Source organism: Camelina sativa, chromosome 4 (genome assembly GCF_030686135.1).
Source record: "Camelina sativa cultivar CO46 ecotype springtype chromosome 4, ASM3068613v1".
NCBI lineage: Eukaryota > Viridiplantae > Streptophyta > Magnoliopsida > Brassicales > Brassicaceae > Camelina > Camelina sativa.
The window spans coordinates 6,252,051-6,270,069 of NC_141883.1; the positions used below are offsets into that span (position 1 = coordinate 6,252,051).

Genomic DNA, 18,019 nt, shown 5'->3' on the forward strand with positions numbered 1-18,019 from the left:
GACCATGTAGACACCTCATAACCTAGTTTTTGCCATTTTTAGCTTCTTTTACTTTATTGCATCATCTCTTATCTTTTCTCTAGATTTTCATAGATTTGTAACCTTCATAACTTTGAATCTGTTGAATATTTGCTTTCACTTCTTTGTTCAATATTGTTCATCTTTATCTCATCTTTCTAATCATGATAGTTTCACTAATTTCTGGGTTTGTGTTCTTCATGATGATTTTTAGATCTTATTAGTGGCTTAGGATCTTAGGGATGGATTAGGCTGGGTAAAGGTTATGGTTGTTTAGATTGGTCAAGCTTGATTGTTATATATCTCTTCTAGATTAGATATGCTCTATGTTATTCTTATACTGAGAGGGTAAGGATAGATCTTAAGCTTCTTAGCATCACACCAATGTCTAAGTTGTTAGATAAGGCTAATGCTAGAGATTGTCATGAAGCATGCTAAGAGATTAGATGTTTAAAGTGATTTTTGACATTGATGATCTGGGTTTTAATGCCTGCTTTGATATGTAATAGCTAGTGAGAACTAGGTCTAAGAAGTATCTTGGCTTGATTGTTATTGTCATGAGAATGGATTAACATGTATTAGAAGATCATTGTCTAGAGATAGCTCATTGTTGATTGAGGTTTGTGGACCAATTTAGATAGCCATAGCTTGAGTCCATCCCATGAATCCATCCTTAGGATTTTCTTTGTTTATTGATTTCCCTGTTTAAGTATTGTTAATTGCTTGTTGTTTGCTCTGTTTTCATTATTTGCTCTGTTTCTGTTCATTCGCTTGTCAACTCGACCTCCCACTCGACCATGCACTCGACCGAGTGCTAGGTCGAGCTCCATTTTACTTTCTTGCTTATGCATTGTTCTGTTCATGTTTTCTTCTGCTTATTAGTTAATTCTGCTTAGTCTTGTTTATTGCACTTGTTCTACAGTTTAATTCAGCATTAGTATTGTCTTAAGTTGCCTTAGTTCATTGCATTTCATTATTGTCATTAGGTTGTTAGAAACAAATCAACTTGAAATTTGGCTTAACTTGAATGCATTGATCACATCTTGACTGCTTACATATCACACTCTTTATGGATTGACATCCTTTATGCTACAACATCATAAGGGAATTGAAACACCTTGCATTACATTATGATCATTCATACTTATGTTTGTTTGTTTGATTGCATCATTCATTCATTCATAAGTAGATACTTGAAAAAGCTCTTGTTTCAGGATGCACCGAACACTCATACTCAGCGTGCTGGAATCGTCCCTCCCGCCGTGCAGAACAACAACTTCGAAATCAAGAGTGGTCTGATCTCCATGATCCAAGGAAACAAGTTTCACGGGTTACCTATGGAGGATCCACTCGACCACTTGGACGAGTTCGACCGCCTGTGCAGTCTCACCAAGATCAATGGCGTGAGTGAGAATGGTTACAAGTTGCGCCTCTTCCCGTTTTCCCTGGGAGACAAAGCTCATGAATGGGAGAAAAACCTTCTCAAGGGATCAATCACAACTTGGGACGGTTGCAAGAAAGCTTTCTTGGCCAAGTTCTTCTCCAACTCCAGAACAGCCCGTCTTAGGAATGAGATTTCCAGCTTCACTCAGAAGAGCTCAGAATCATTTTGTGAAGCCTGGGAGCGTTTAAAGGGCTACCATAGCCAGTGTCCACACCATGGTTTCAGCAACGAGTCACTACTGAGCACTCTCTACCGTGGTGTACTACCAAAGATCCGTATGCTGCTTGAAACTGCTTCTAATGGTAATTTCCTGAACAAAGACGTTGATGAAGGATGGCAACTGGTGGAGAATCTCGCTCAGTCTGACGGCAACTACAATGAAGACTATGACCGCACATTTTGCAGCGACGCTGGGGCTGAGGAGAAGTACAATAAAGACCTCAAGAATGTCAATGAGAAGCTTGACCGTATCTTGCTAAGCCAGCAGACTTCATGGGGCCATTCAACCCCCCATCTAATGGGAATATCTATATTCTGGTGGCAGTTGATTACGTTTCTAAGTGGGTTGAAGCCATTGCCAGTCCTACCAATGATCACAAGGTAGTTCTGAAGCTATTCAAGAGCATAATATTTCCAAGGTATGGGATACCTAGAGCAGTGTTCAGCGATGGGGGAACTCATTTCATCAATAAAGTGTTTGAAAGTATGCTGAGAAAGTATTGGGTCAAGCACAAGGTATCTACTGCTTATCACCCTCAGACCAGCGGACAGGTTGAAGTCTCAAATAAGCAGATCAAAGGTATTTTGTCAAGGATTGTTGGGGTTTCAAAGAAAGATTGGTCTGTCAAGCTGGACGAGACTCTCTGGGCGTACATAACAGCTTACAAAACGTCGATATGAAGAACACCATTTCAGTTGGTATATAGTAAAGCATGTCACCTCTCTGTGGAGGTTGAGTACAAGGCGCTTTGAGCTATCAAGTTGCTTAAATTGGATATTGACACAGCTCAGGCTAAGAGGACTCTTGATCTACATGAACTGGAACAAATCAGACTTGATGCCTATGAGAGCTCAAAGATCTATAAAGAAAGAACCAAAAAATTTCATGATAAGAAAATTGTTGTCAAGGAGCTCAAGGCTGGAGATCAGGTTCTGCTTTTAACCTCCAAACTTAAGTTATTTCCTGGAAAGCTTAAGTCTTGGTGGTCTGGACCTTTTGACGTCAAGGAAGTTCTGCCATTCGGAGCCATCACTCTTCTGAACAAGGATGGTAGCGAGTTCACTGTAAATGGTTATAGAGTCAAGAAATATTTGGCTGATCAAGTCCGACCAGAGGGGTCTTCTGTGCTCCTCTATGAACCCCAAAAGCCATAAAAAGCTGAAAAGTCAAGCTAGGGACTTTAAACAAGCTCACTTGGGAGGAAGTCCCAAAGGTATCACTGTACATATTCTTTAGGATCCTTGTGTTTTAATTTTTGTTTTTGGTTTTCTTGTGTTCAGGTATCTACAGAAGGGAGTTTAAGCAACAGAGAAAAAAGAAAAAAAAAATGCAGGCAAATTAGTGAGTTCAGAGTCAAACCGAGTATGATGATGTTGCAGAAGTGAAGTCAGGAAAAGTTACAGAGGATATGAAGTATAAAAAAAAACGAGTATGAGGGGGAATCTTAATTATTGGTTTTGTCACTCCGCTCCTCTCACCCACGTGCCTGTCATATCACCCTCCCTCACTCTTTGTTTCCCCTCACTAGACATATCATCTTTATGTCTCCCCTCTCACATTATCCCACCATCACTCTCTTTTTCCTCCCACTTGCATGACACCATCACCATCTCAATCATTATTAAACCTCACCCACTCTTTTTCACTTTAGCCCCCCACCAACCAAACCACACTCTCATCATCTTACTCTCTCTCTGCTCGACAACATCTTCGCTCTCACAAGAGACCTTCTCTGGTGACGCTGAACTACGCCGTTCGAGCCCGGTCCGACTTCACATCTCGACCTCTGTTCCAGCCAAAAAACTTGACCCAAGCTTCTGTTTACTCGACCGGCGAGTTCATCACTCGACTTCACGAGGAGACCAGCTGCGTTGCCGTTCAACTCAACGTACACCACTCGAGACACGCCCCAACCACCTCTCTCAAGCTACTGTTGCAGTGTGATCAAGCCGTACATCCACACCGCTCGTTCGAGCCACTCTTTGAAGTCCCGTTCGAGCCACTGTTAAAAGTCGATCGAGCCATCCCCGAGAAGACCTGTTCGAGCCACTTTCAAAAGCCCCTCTTGAGCTACTGTCGAAATCCGATCGAGCCACCGTCCCGGAACTGAGACTCAACTCTCGCTCGAGCCAAGCTCCGCACTCCACCGCTCGAGCCGCCGTGCTGCTGCCGCCCTCTAGTCTTTCGTCTGAGCCGTTCTCGCCACCCCCGTCGTGATCTTTTCGATCGAGCCAGTCTCCTCCACCAGTGTTCGAGCAGTCGAAGCACCACTTGATCCACCTTCCTCGAGTTTTTCACGTTCCAATCGAGCCACAGTGTTACTCACCCGCTCGAGCCAATCCCGACGTGACCGCCGGATCCGCCTACTACTCGATCTTGTTCAAACCGCCATCATCGTCGACCATCCACATGTTCCGCTTAATCCTCCACGAGTCTCACTCGAGCCGTCCTCTCGCGCCAGCCACTGTTTGAGCCCGCGAATCACCATTCGAGCACACCACTCCCAGAACCGTGACCATTCGACCTGTCCAAGACCGATCGAGCAAACACATCCACACCTCTCGATCGAGCCATACTCACCCGATCGAGCTACTTCCACAAGCCTTGATCGACCCATCCCGTGATCGAGCCACTGCAAAATCTCGATCGAGCCATACTCACTTTCATCAATCCGTTGTGTTTGGCTGCTCTCAACACTTTAGGTCTTTCATTGATTTTTGTGGTTTGTATTGTTGCCTGGTCACTAACCTACTAATCTTTGATTTTGGGTTTGAATTGTCTCAGCTTTACAATGTCTGACAATTTTTGGGACGAGATGTATGAGAAGTATGGGTGTGAGGTACGAGGAAGTGTTGCTGCTTCTAAGCCGCCTACGCAAGGCACTGTGTCAAGCAGAACAGACAAACCGCTCTCTAAGAGCAAGAGTCACGGGAAGAGACCGGCACGAGCTTCAAACTCAAAGGAGGACGGGAGTGATTACGAACAAGAGGAACCTGCGTTGCGCTTAGAATAAGCTCCCAGAAAATCGGTCAGACAGAAGAGCGCTGAGACGAAACTAACTCCTAAGGAATACTACGAGCTGTTCCAGCAGTTGGAATTCGATGGCACAAGGTATCCCCATGTGGAGACGATGCAGCAACTCGGGATTGCAGAGGATGTTCAGTATCTGTTTAGGAGGTGCCATCTAGAGAGAATCATGAACACACCCAAGAATGGATACAGGGAGGAGACAATTCAGTTCCTCTGCACTCTGGAGATACACTTATATGCGGATGAGCCGGGAATGATGTCTTATGGAGGTCTGGGTTACATTACATTTCGCGTTCACGGCCAATTCTACACTCTCACCCTCAGAACCGTCGAAGAGATGCTTGGATTTCCCAGCAGAACAGGGACTACGCTGCAATTTGAGCGGACTGAGATAGCCGCACTCTGGGCAACAATTGGGAGCACGCCCACATTCACTTCATCGAAGACAAAAGCGCTGAACCTGCGAAGCCCAGTGTTGTGTTACTTCCAGAAGGCTGTTTCGAATGCATTCTACGCCAAGGAAATCAAGGGATACATGACGAACGGAGAGCTTGAGATGATTGATCTCACGCTTAAGGGGCTCTCATTCACTGCCATGGATTTCACCGCGATGCAAGGTGACATATCCAACACTTCCGTCTCGCTTTACCTTCTCAACTACCTGATGTCATACAAGAACTGGGTCTCGAGGCTCAGCAGCAACCACACTCCCGGAGTGATGTGCATGGGAGGCGTAGTGACTTGGTTCCTTGAGGCTGCTGGTGTTCCCCTACACTCTGAGTCGAACCCACTACGTTGGATAGACATCAGCAACCTGCGACAGCTACGAACTTTGGATTGGGGTTTGAGGCATGGACGGTTGCTCTACAAGTTTGTGCATCCTGCTGTCGGTCCTTCGAGATTACTCCTCCCTCACGTCGAGTTGACTACGATCTTAGGGGGTGAGCATATCGAGTTCATCCCTCCTGCGGATACCCTATACAATTCTGAAGCTGAGGAGGAGCATGTAGACTTTGCGGAAGCAAAGACTGAGCCAAAGGAGGAAGACACCGAGGAGTACCGCCCAGAGCAGTTCTACTTCGAGGAGTACTCAGACCCAATAATGGGTAAGGGGGTTAGAGCAGCTTATCAACGCCTCAACCAGCTTCAACGATGGGGGAAAGCCAGAGACAAGGTGCTCAGCAGCTTCACCAAGACTATAAAGAGCTTCATGCACAAGTTTAGCTGCTCGACTTCCACAACCGCTATCCCTAGGTCTATCCCCGAGGACACTAGACCAATGTCAGGACATCCTTCCGCGACCCTAGCGCGAACACCTTCTCCGAATCCCTCTCCAGCACGTCAATCTTCATATGTACCTCGGGAGCGTCAGCCCTCACCCGTTCCTTCACGCCACTCGTCACACAAGTCTAGGGAGACGCAAAGAGACGGTTCGCGATGTTCCAGAGCCTCTTCTAGTCGGCGATCAGCGCGTCGTTCTGCAGCTCGAGATGAGCATGAAGTTGAGGTTGAGCAGCAAGTTGAACATCAGGGTCATCATCAGCCTACAGAGGTTGTTGTGTTGGCATTGGACCATGGCGAGTCCAGACTTGATGACATGCAGTGTGACGAGCAGCCGAACATGTATCAGAATACGCAAGCGGTTGAGCAGCAAGTTGACCAACCAGCGGATGTCACACCCGCGGATCCCGAACAAGGCGAAGGACAGAGTTAGTTTCACGCCCCTCCTTGGACTCCTTCTTCTACTACTGAGGTACTCCTACGTTCCTTTGTATATACCATTTCATTCCTGCATTGTTTCTGTTGTGATTCTCAAATCCTTCTGCAAATTTTTCTTACACAGGAGACTGTGTAATTTAAGTTTGGGGGAGGGTTTGAGATGATGTATCTGATGTTGTGTTCTGTGATTCTTATTTCATATTTTTGTATCATATCATGTTTGAGTCTGCATTCATTTATTTGCATAGAAAAACCAAAAAAATTAAAAAATTTGAAAATTTCCACAAAAACAGAGTGTTCATGTAGCTTGCACTTGCATATTAGGATTGAGTCTAGTGTCATTCACATAGGGTTGTTGCATTTAGCATAGGGGTTGAAGATGATTGTAACCTTGGTAGCATGCTGAATTCAATAGGATATGATCAAGGCCCTTGTTATTAGTTCTTTGATGCATGTTGATTGAATTTGAAAATGTAAGATTGAAGCATGTTTTGAATTGATGTCATTCTCTATCTATCTGAACCTAATCCTGACTTGCAATTATCTTGTTATGCATTGAAGTTGAACTCATGGATACCATATACATACTTGGATTGTATTTCACATTTTTACCACCCTTGTCAATCCAAGTAGCTGATTCCCATCTTTGGAACAGTTCCCCACACCCTTAACCAACCGTTCTTTCAGGCCAATTGTATTCTCGAGTGTCAGGCCTTTTTCCGAGTTGAGCTTGTTAGAAAGTGTTAGGTTCTAACCGACAAGAGTAGGATCCTATGTAGTTCTAGTTTGCGTTATCCGGACTAGTAGGACTAGATGAGAACTCGATTTTGGGTATTGGGTATGGATTTGTGTAGAAAAGCGAAGAGTAAAAAGAAAGTTAAGGGTAGAAAGTCTTTAGGAGGGGGATGTGTTTTCAAGGTTTACAAGTCTAGTAAAGGATTTGGGTTGAGCGAAATAATGAGTTATTGGTTCTGGGCATAAAACGAAAAGATTAGACAAAGAAAAAAAACCTTACTGATAGTAAAGATTTCCCAATCCGCTAGAATGATAAGAAGTGAACTCCTCCTAAGACCAAGTCTAAAGAATGAAAGAATGGGTTTGAGATTAAGTTTCTAATGAAGGTCAGAGATAGAACCAACTTCGGTTTGGAATGTTCTTTGGGTAGACAGGACGCTGCTGTTGTATGTATCAGTTGGTTTCAACCTTTAGCCTTCTCTTAAGCTCAACTCCTTTTCGTGAGAGAACCTTGTTCTGAATTGATAAACCACCTGAGAAGGAGACCATCTATGTCTCTGACCTTTTACCCTAGCCAAATGAGTTCAATGACATTTTTTAGCTAGATTCACGGTTCTCTGTTAATGAATGTTAAAGGGAATGATGTTATAGGATTGCATACGTAGATTAAAGAAATAAAGTTCCTTCACCATGCATCATAGAACTAAAAACAAGGACCTTGATTCTAACTACTCTATTCAGCATGTTTTAGGTTCCGAGACCCCATCTTCACACCTCTTCTCCATACTCTATTTTGATTGTTTGCTTGAGGGCAAGCAAAGAGTAAGTTTGGGGGAGTTGATATGTTTATATTTTGTCTCTCCTCAGCATATTTTTATCATGCATTTAGCTAGGATAACTCATTGGTTTGCATCATTTTCTAGTCCTTTCTATACACTTTGCGTGTCTAGGTAGTTCTTGCATCATCCTTTCATACATTGTGCATTTTAAGGTATTTCAGGTATTTAGGAGACGTTGGAAGCCATTCTCGTCCGAGCCACTCTCCCCCGCCACGCACTCCAGCTTGTCTCGTCCGAGCCACTCTCCCCCGCCATGCACTCCAGCTTGTCTGATCGAGCCATGCTCCCCTGCCACGCACTCCAGCTTGTCTGATCGAGCCATGCTCCCCCGCCACGCTCTTCAGCCGTCCATCTGAGCCATGACGACATCGCATTCCATTCGACGCGCACGGACTCGATCGCACATGTCAAGAAGAAAGACGTTTGGTTTCACATGCTTCAGGAGATTACTAAATCGACGCTTTACCTTGTCGTTTTAAGTTTTAGGGCTTTCCATGTTGGACTACTATATATACATCTTGTTTAGTTTTTTTTGCGGGGACATCTTATCTTTTATCCCGTATTGTTTATTTTCCTTAAGGTTAACCTAGCCACCCAATAACGTTCTGAGACTTGTAATCCGACACCTTTGAGTTTATTCAGTATTTTCATTTGATTTCTTCTACAAGTTGTTCTTCATTTTTTTAATCTATCTAAGAATGCTTGTTTCAATGTTTACGGAGTTTGTATTGTTAATGATGATTTTCGGATCTGAGTAGTGTAGTAGTTCTTGAGGATGGGATAGATTAGGTGGAGGATCTTAGGATGTAGGGTGTTTAAGCTTTGATTTGTATGATCTCTTCTGGACTAGAGTTAGAAATACTAGTTTCTCTCTGATCAATTGGAACTAGGTCTTAGACATTTCCGCACCCAAAAGGTGTACAATGAAATATCTGACCAACTAGTGTCAGAGACTTACGTTCCTAGCCTAAGAGATTAGTTGTCTAGGATGTTTGTTGACGTGAATGAACTTGTTTGTCATGCCACGCTTGATCATGTTTCTCTAGCGAGAGCTAGGTTTGGAAGTGGTTGAGTCTGAGTAGCTTCTGTCAAGAGATTGAATTAGCTAAGTCGTGATGTTCATTGTTTAGGGATAGTTTGCTTGTGGCATGTTAAATACTCTATAGACTAGGATACTCCACTGACATCAATTACTCTCATCCTTAGAACTTCTTTCTTTCTGATTTTTATTGCATTCCTGAGACTGTTTCGATTCTTGTTGTTTAGTCCCTACTTAGACTCGTTTCTGTTTTCATTCATTTTCACTTCTTGTCATACATTCGCGTTTCTAGTTCTAGAACACATTTCCGTTTTGCATTCTGATCATTCTAGGATTGTTAGATAAAAGCACTCTCTTTAAATTGGCTTGACTTGTGATACCTTGATTGCATCTTGAGTGATAGTAAAGTTTCCCAACTAGATTGACACCTTAAGTATTACAACTGCATAAGGTTAATTGAACCTGCTAGGATAAGACATACAAAAATCCTAGTATCACTCCCATCTATTGGGCTATACACACAAGCAATAGAAACATCTCTAGCCATCAACCAACAATCAACAAATAACAAATAACAAACCAGGACTCTGCATCGACCGACACCAACATGCATCGACCGACACCACATGGGGATGCATCGACCAACACAAGGGATGCATCGACCGACACAAGGGATGCATCGACCGATGAAAGTTACACATGCATCGACCGACACTCGCACTGCATCGACCGATGCATGCTCGACATAACACGAAAACCCTAGGTTTTACGCGCCTTCCTCGCACTTGCATTGACCGACGTACAAAGTGCATCGACCGATGCATCATGCTGAGAATCGTGTTTCCCGAAGCGTTTCGCCGGATCTTTGTTCCTGCAACCACAAAACTCGATCCCAAGCCACAAAACATCCCAAATAACCATCTAACAAGCCTAACAACACATAAACAAGCAGATCAGAGAAGCTCTAGCTTAGATAAGCCATGGTCCTGCACTTACATTTGCCACAGAAGAATCTGAACCTCAAACAAGCAATAGAACACTCCTAGCAAGCTCCTACAACGTTCTAAGCCTCATATCTCATCTGAAAACGCCACAAACCCACATAATTCACCAAGAACACCAAGAACACTAACTCCTTTGTTTCTCTCAAAAACAGCCAAAGTCGACTAATGAGACAAAAGAATCGACTTAAGGGTTTTCCTCTTCCCTTTGCCTAAAACGCAGCGTTTCACTTAAGTCAAAACGCAGAAAACTGAACCTGCATCAACCGATGCACCTTCTGCATCGACCGATGCAATCCCCCAAACCGGGATTTTGGTTCGCGGGTGTTACATTCATATCCCATTTTTTTGTTAAATGGAAAATAAATAATAGAATCTATTGTAAATGTTTGTTTAAAGAAAACTTCTATTTTCTAAAATATTAAATTTCTATAGATAATTATGACGGTTTGAACTGAAAATCTCAAGAGGATATACTACAAATATCCATTTAATTTGAAGATATGACAAAATCTCATAAGATTGCTGCAAATCTCAAGAAAAAACCATGTTTTTCCGGCTGGATACTCTACCAAAAAGAGGAACAAATACTCTAAATAAGACAAAAGGTCCGGACAATTATAATTAGGTGGATGAACAAATAAAATAATATATATATATATATATATATATTGAAAATATAAACGAGTAATTTTAAAGAATAATTTTTCTTTCACTTTTAAAAATAAGTTTTTTTTTAATAACGAATTATTTTTTTTAAAAACGAAAATTAGAAAAATAGGAATAAAATAATAGTATCCCATTTAAAATTATTAAAAATAGAAAATAAATACTAAAATATTTTGTAAATATTTTTTCGAGAAAAATATATTTTTAGAAATGTTAAATTTCTATAGATAATTATGAATATTTGACTTGGATACTAAGCTATCAATATAGCATAACCGATCAATCTCGTGGATACAAGATTTAGGGAGTCTAAACGCTGATATCCAGAAATTAGTCAGACTAAAGAGCACCGAACTAATGAGCTGTAAACGGCCTGCAAAAGATAGCATTCTAGCTGTCCAGGAAGCTACTCGCAGGCGAATTTTTTCGATAAGAGGGAGGTAGTCCCCTGAGGTCATCCGTCATGGCAACAACAACAAACCCAAATACCAAACTGGCAAAGTACCATACGCAAACCGGAACTCATGGAGAATCTCCTCTCTATGAATCGTGGGGATGCCATCAGTGTAAATAGTCGATTTCTCGATGCTAATATGCAGACCAGAATGTAGAGCAAAATCATCAAAAACTCTCAAAACACCAGTGACAGACTGTTTAGAACCATCCATGAACACCATCAAGTCATCAGCAAAACAAAGGTGGGTGAGTTTCAATTGTTTACACTTGGGGTGGTATCCAAAGTCTATTCACAGCAGCCACATCGAGTTTCCTGGAAAGAACATTCATACAGATGACAAATAAATATAGACTCAGAGAGCAGCCTTGTCATAATCCTCTCATACTTCCAAAGTAACCCGCTAGTTCGCCATTAACTTGGACTGAAAAAGAAGCGGTGGTGATGCAGGTTCGTATCCAGTTGACATATTGCTCAGGGAAAGCCATTGCTCTCAAGGTGGTGAGTAAGAAGCTCCGTTGCACAGAGTCAAAAGCTTTAGAGAAATCTATCTTTAAAGCACAGAAGAAGCAAACTTTTTCAACTAACGTCTCTCTTTGTACGTTTTGCTTCACCTCTCTCTCTCTCTCTCTTTTCTTATTCCTCAATTAACCTCTAGAGATGAAACAATTCCGGTGATTCTTCACTCTCATTGTTTTTTGATTCACTCCTATATGATTCTTAGTATTGTTCTTACTTACTGTCTCTTTGATTTATTGTATTATCCAACCCTAATCTAGCTAGTTCATCATCTTTTGTGTAATCGTATTTGTTATTCTAGAGTAATCGATTTATTATTGTAGAGCAATCATATTTGTTATTCTAGAGCAATCGTTATTCATATCACATCTGACCATTTGTCTTATACACAGATATACCCAGACGGTTCAACTCACACTCTTCCATTCTCTAAAATGGGTTCTGGTTCTCTAGCTGCTATGTCTGTGTTTGAGGCAAAGTATAAAGAAGGCCTAACCGTACGAAAGCGAAAACATTCATCTTATACACAGACATTAATTTATTTTCTTCTGTCTGATTAAATTTTCTTGTTACAAAATCCTCTGTAGAGGGATGAAGGAATTAAGTTGGCTGCTGAAGCCATACATGCTCGGGTATATTCAATGACCTTGGTAGTGGTAGCAATTTTGACATCTGCGTGATCAAAGGGTCTGTCTACACTACAAAACTCCTTTTCGTTAGCATGTAAACTCATAATTTTATCATGTCATAGACATTAGTGTCCACTTAAATCCAACTCTTAACATTGCCATTAGATAACTGGAAAGCATTTTCCTCATTGGTTTAATGCTCCTAAAACTTTGTTTAGAATGTCCACGTTAAGGTGACCAACTTAATCACCACCATAAAAACTCCTTTAACTTGCATAATACATGTGTATGTTTTGTTGCTTTTGAAGCTTATTATTTGACACTATTAAGGAGTAATTAGTGGGATATGATTTCATTAGAATCTCTAATTATGTAAACTGTATATTCTCAATAATGTCTCTCTAATACCCTAGTCTTTCTGTATAATCTGTATATATATATCTTCTCATTGGTATCAGAGCAGGTTTAGAACCTAATTTTTTTTTCCCTTGATTTTCCTTTTTCCTTCTTCTCTCTTCTCTACGCTGTTGTACTTATGTCTTCAGCCTCCTCTCCCACAATGACCGATACCATCACCATCAATAACCACACACTGCTTCACATAAACATGACCAATGTCACCAAACTCTCTCCACTTAATTATCTCATGTGGAAGCTTCAGGTTCACGCTCTGGTGGATGGGTATGGTTTTGCCGGTTACCATGATGGCTCCGGTCAGATCCCTTCCGCCACTGTCACCACCAAAGGTGTCGTTTCTGAAAATTCAGACTATGTCAACTGGAAACTTCAGGATAAACTGATTTATAGTTCTCACTTGGGCTCTATATCTCTTGTAGTGCAACCAATCCTCTCTCGCACCACCACCTCATGCGAGATTTGGAGCACTCTTACTGACACATACGACAAACCCAGTCGTGGCCATGTTCAACAGATCTGTGATCAGTTGAAGACATGGCCCAAAGGTAATCGTACTATTGACGAGTACCTTCAGGGGCTTACTACACGGTTCGATATTTTGGCTAATTTTGGCAAACCACTGGACCATGATGACCAAATTGAGCTGATTCTTGAGGGTCTTCCTGCAGAATATCGTCCCATTATTGACCAAGTTGAGGGACGAGATACTTCTCCCACCATCGCTTATGTTCATGAGAGGCTGCTCAATCGGGAGGCGAAGCTTCTATCAAAGGTTGCTGTCACTTTGCTCCTTGTCACCGCAAATGTGGCTACTCATCGCAACAATACTAACAACAACAACAACAATCATGGTGGTCACTACAACAAATCTCGCTCCAACAACACTGGATTGCATACTTCCTTTTCTCAACAATCTAATCATCGTTCTGAAAACCGTCCGTTTCGTCCTTACCTTGGTAAATGTCAATTTTGCAACGTTCAGGGTCACTCTGCTCGCCGCTGTCCCCAGCTCCAGAGTCACCAACACGTTCTTTTGATTTACATCGTGTTTTATGAGTTCCAAACATTCACAAAAGTCTTGTATCGGTTTACCGCCTCTGCAATTCTAACAATGTATTGGTCACATTTTTTCCTGCTTCCTTTCAGGTGAAAGATCTACTCACGGGGGGGGCCTGTTGCTCCAAGGCAGGACTAAGGATGGCTTGTATGAGTGGCTAGTGACAAGATCTCAAGTTACTGCTCTATATGCATCTCCCACTTCGAAAACAACTCTTGCTTTTTGGCATGCTCGCCTTGGTCATCCTTCCTCTGCTATTTTAAACACTATTGTTTTCACAGTCTTTGTCTTGCTCAGATTGTTTGCTTAATAAAACACACAAGCTACCTTTTGCTAAGTCCACCATTACATCTACCCAACCACTTCAATATTTTTTTTCTGATGTGTGGACCTCTCCTATCATCTCAACAACAAACTATAAATATTATGTTATTTTTGTCGACCACTACACTCGCTACACCTGGTTATACCCCCTAAAATGAAAATCTGATGTGAAAGACACCTTCGTTACCTTCAAAGCACTTTTGGAGAAATATTTTGGCTTACCAATCAAGACTCTATACTCGGATAATGGTGGAGAGTATCTTTCACTTCACAACTATCTTGCTACAATGGGCATTTCTCACTACACGACTCCTCCGCATACATCGAAACACAACGGTTTGTCTGAACGCAAGCATCGACATGTTGTGGAGACAGGTCTTGCGTTGCTGTCTCATGCATTGATTCCCATGACGTACTGGCCTTATGCGTTTTCTACTGCAATTTATCTCATTAATCGGCTTCCCACTCCAGTTTTGTCTCATCAATCACCGTATCAGAAGCTCTTCAATGCGGTTCCAAATTATGAAAAGCTACGGGTATTTGGTTGTGCCTGTTTCCCTTGGATACAACCATATGCTGCCCATAAGCTAGATGCTCGATCTAAACCATGTGTGTTCTTGGGATACTCTTCTTCTCAGAGTGGCTATCTCTGCTTGGACAAGGTCAGTGGTCGGGTGTATGTATCGAGACATGTTCAATTTCTCGAAACAGAGTTTCCATTTGCCGTGACACAGTCTCCGACACCACCATCATCGACATCGAGCTTCTCTCCGTCACTGGTCACTCCTCTACAAGCTTCTTTGTCCTACTCACCCCTAGGTCAGATCCTTCACTCACAGTCGTTGACGGACTCCGCGGTATTACAGGTACGCTCTCAACCCTCCTCGTCCTCCACTTCTTCTCCTTTTTTGTCTGAGCTCACTGCTCCACCTCAAAATGGGCCGCGACCTACGGCCCATACTATTAACCCAAACACTATTCTGGTCCACCATAATAACCTTCATAACCAAACAGCCCAAATTGATCCCACTACAATCGATACCCGAGTCCAAATTCCATCCACACGTCCAAATTCACCAAACAATACAGCCGAGCCTATCTCTTCTCCCTCTCCGTTTGTGACACGCCACCGTTAAATTCATCGCCACATCCGACACCACTCACGTCACCGGCACCATCTCTATCACCGGCTACGTCGCTACAGCCAACTCCGTCTCCGTCATCGTCATCCTCGCCTTCCCTGGTCCCATCGCCTCGCTCTTCATCTCCTCCGGTTGTACCTCCAGCTCCGGTTCCACCACAGCCATTACTGGCTCCTCCGCCACTGCCTCCACCGGTCAATAAATATCACATGGCTACACGCGCTAAGAAGGGTACCACTAAACCCAACCGCAAATATTCTTTTGTTGCCCGTCTTGCTTTCTCTACACCTCGCACTGCACATCAGGCTCTCCAAGATAAGCGGTGGCAACTAGCTGTGATGGAGGAGATAAATGCTCAGCTCCGCAATCAGACTTGGGAATTGGTTCCGAAGCCTACACATATGATCACAAATGTGGGTTGTCGTTGGGTTTTTACCACGAAGTATAACTCTGATGGTTCCATAAGTCGATACAAGGCTCGTATGGTGACTAAGGGGTACAATCAGCGTTCAGGTATTGATTATGACGACTTTTAGTCCTGCTGTCAAGTGTGGCTGTTGCTCGAGACTGGCCAATAAGACAGTTAGATGTCAACAATGCCTTTCTTCAGGGCACTCTAACTGATAAGGTCTAAATGTCTCAACCACCGTAGTTCGTTGATGCGGATCGCCCAGATTATGTGTGTCGCCTGAAGAAAGCAATCTACGGCCTTAAACACGCACCACAGGCTTGGTACATGGAGTTAAAGAATTATTTGCTTGTTGTGGGGTTTGTAAATTCAGTGGCTGATACATCTCTTTTCATTCTTAGTCGTGGCAGTTCTATTGTGTACATGCTAGTGTATGTTGATGACATCCAAGTCACTGGAAATGACAAACCTCTACTTCGTCAAACACTCGACAGCTTAGCCAAAAGATTTTCAGTTAAAGATCATGAAGACTTATCCTACTTTCTGGGCATTGAAGCATGTTGTGATGAACCGGGGTTACATTTGACACAAAAGAAGTACAATTCAGATCTTCTGACTGAAACAAACATGTTGTTGTCAAAACCTGTCAACACACCGATGGCAACTACACCGAAGTTATCTCTTCACGCGGATACTAAGCTCTCTGATCCTGCTGAGTTTCGTAGTGTTGTCGGTAGTCTTCAGTATTTAGCCTTTACTCGTCCTAATATCTCCTACTCAGTCAATCGGTTGTCCCAGTATATGCATAATCCTACCGATGAGCACTGGAAAGCCGTAAAGAGGGTCCTGCACTACTTAAATGGTACTTCCTCCCATGGTATCACACTACGACGTTAGAATTCAACCAATCTACATGCATATTCAGATGCGGACTGGGGTGGTGACTCCGATGATCTTGTGTCTACAAACGCTTATGTTGTCTATTTGGGATATAATCCCATCTCTTGGTCTTCAAAGAAACAACGCGGTGTTGCAAGATCATCTACTGAAGCAGAGTACAGAGCGGTTGCCAATGCTTCCTCCGAAATAATTTGGATTTGCTCCTTACTTACTGAACTTGGTATTCACCTTCCTGCAGCTCCAACTATCTATTGTGACAATGTCGGTGCCACATACTTATGTGCGAATCCGGTTTTTCACTCTCACATGAAGCACATCGCTTTGGATTACCATTTTATTCGACAACAAGTTCAAACAGGTGCATTAAGGGTTGTTCATGTCTCCACGAAAGATCAGCTAGCTGATGCGTTGACCAAGCCCCTATCTCGACAGCAATTCACTACTTTCTTTTCCAAGATTGGAGTTTCGCAAAGCCCCTCCATCTTGAGGGGGCATATTAAGGAGTAATTAGTGGGATATGATTTCATTAGAATCTCTAATTATGTAAACTGTATATTCTCAATAATGTCTCTCTAATACCCTAGTCCTTCTGTATAATCTGTATATATATCTTCTCATTGTGAATCAATATAATCATCCTTCGAAATTACATTCATAGACACTATGTTTGGCAAACAGGGGAACAAGGAATATTTGAGGAATTATATGGAACCAAAGGCTAATCCTTCACCAAGAAAACAGGTAAGTTTACTCTTAAACACACAACAAACAAACTTGCATCACATTTGGCTTGTTGAACCTTGGTTTTTTTTTTTTCTCTTACTTCATGATTTGTTGGTTTATTGTGTAACAACAAAGGTTTTTCTTACCAAAATTTCCCCGTTGATGGAGCGTGTCGAAGTTACAGAAGTTGATGAAGCTATGGAGAAATGGATTATGAATTTATGATTCATGAATAAAAAAAGGGAAAAATGTCAAAAAAATCTCCAACTTTCAAATTTGGGATAAAAAAAGCATGAACTTTTGAAATGTCATTAAAATCACAAAGTTTAGTTTGACTTTTTAATAAAATAGCTAACTTTCATTGACTGAGCCATTTAAAGCATGCCGTTAAATTTCCGTTAACAGTGTTAATTTCCGGTAGAAATTTCCGTTTAATCAAAAATATTATATATACAATTTGTTTACTAATATTTGTCAAAAGCATATCTTGGTCTATTGGTTAATGTTGGTGTTTAAGCATTTATCTACCGCGGGTTCGACTCTTTCTGGGTGTCGCTTCTTTATTTTGGTTTTTTAAAATAAAAAGCATTACATTGGTTCGAACTCAGAATCAAATTCCCATTTCGCCTCAGGGTGTATTTAAAGTTATCCTTATGGATGGATTGATGGCTCAATTTGAGAAAGCTAGGGATCGATGTTATTCTATGGTGGTTTGTGGACTGGCACAGACG

At 42.1% G+C, this 18,019-nt stretch overlaps 1 non-coding gene across 1 annotated transcript; it reads right to left on the reverse strand.

Annotated features, from left to right (window-relative positions):
* Window positions 1-1,577: 1,577 nt before the first annotated feature.
* On the reverse strand, window positions 1,578-1,684 carry LOC147945489 (small nucleolar RNA R71). Its single transcript, XR_015597873.1, has one exon. It is a non-coding gene; the product is annotated as a small nucleolar RNA R71 (small nucleolar RNA).
* Window positions 1,685-18,019: the final 16,335 nt, after the last annotated feature.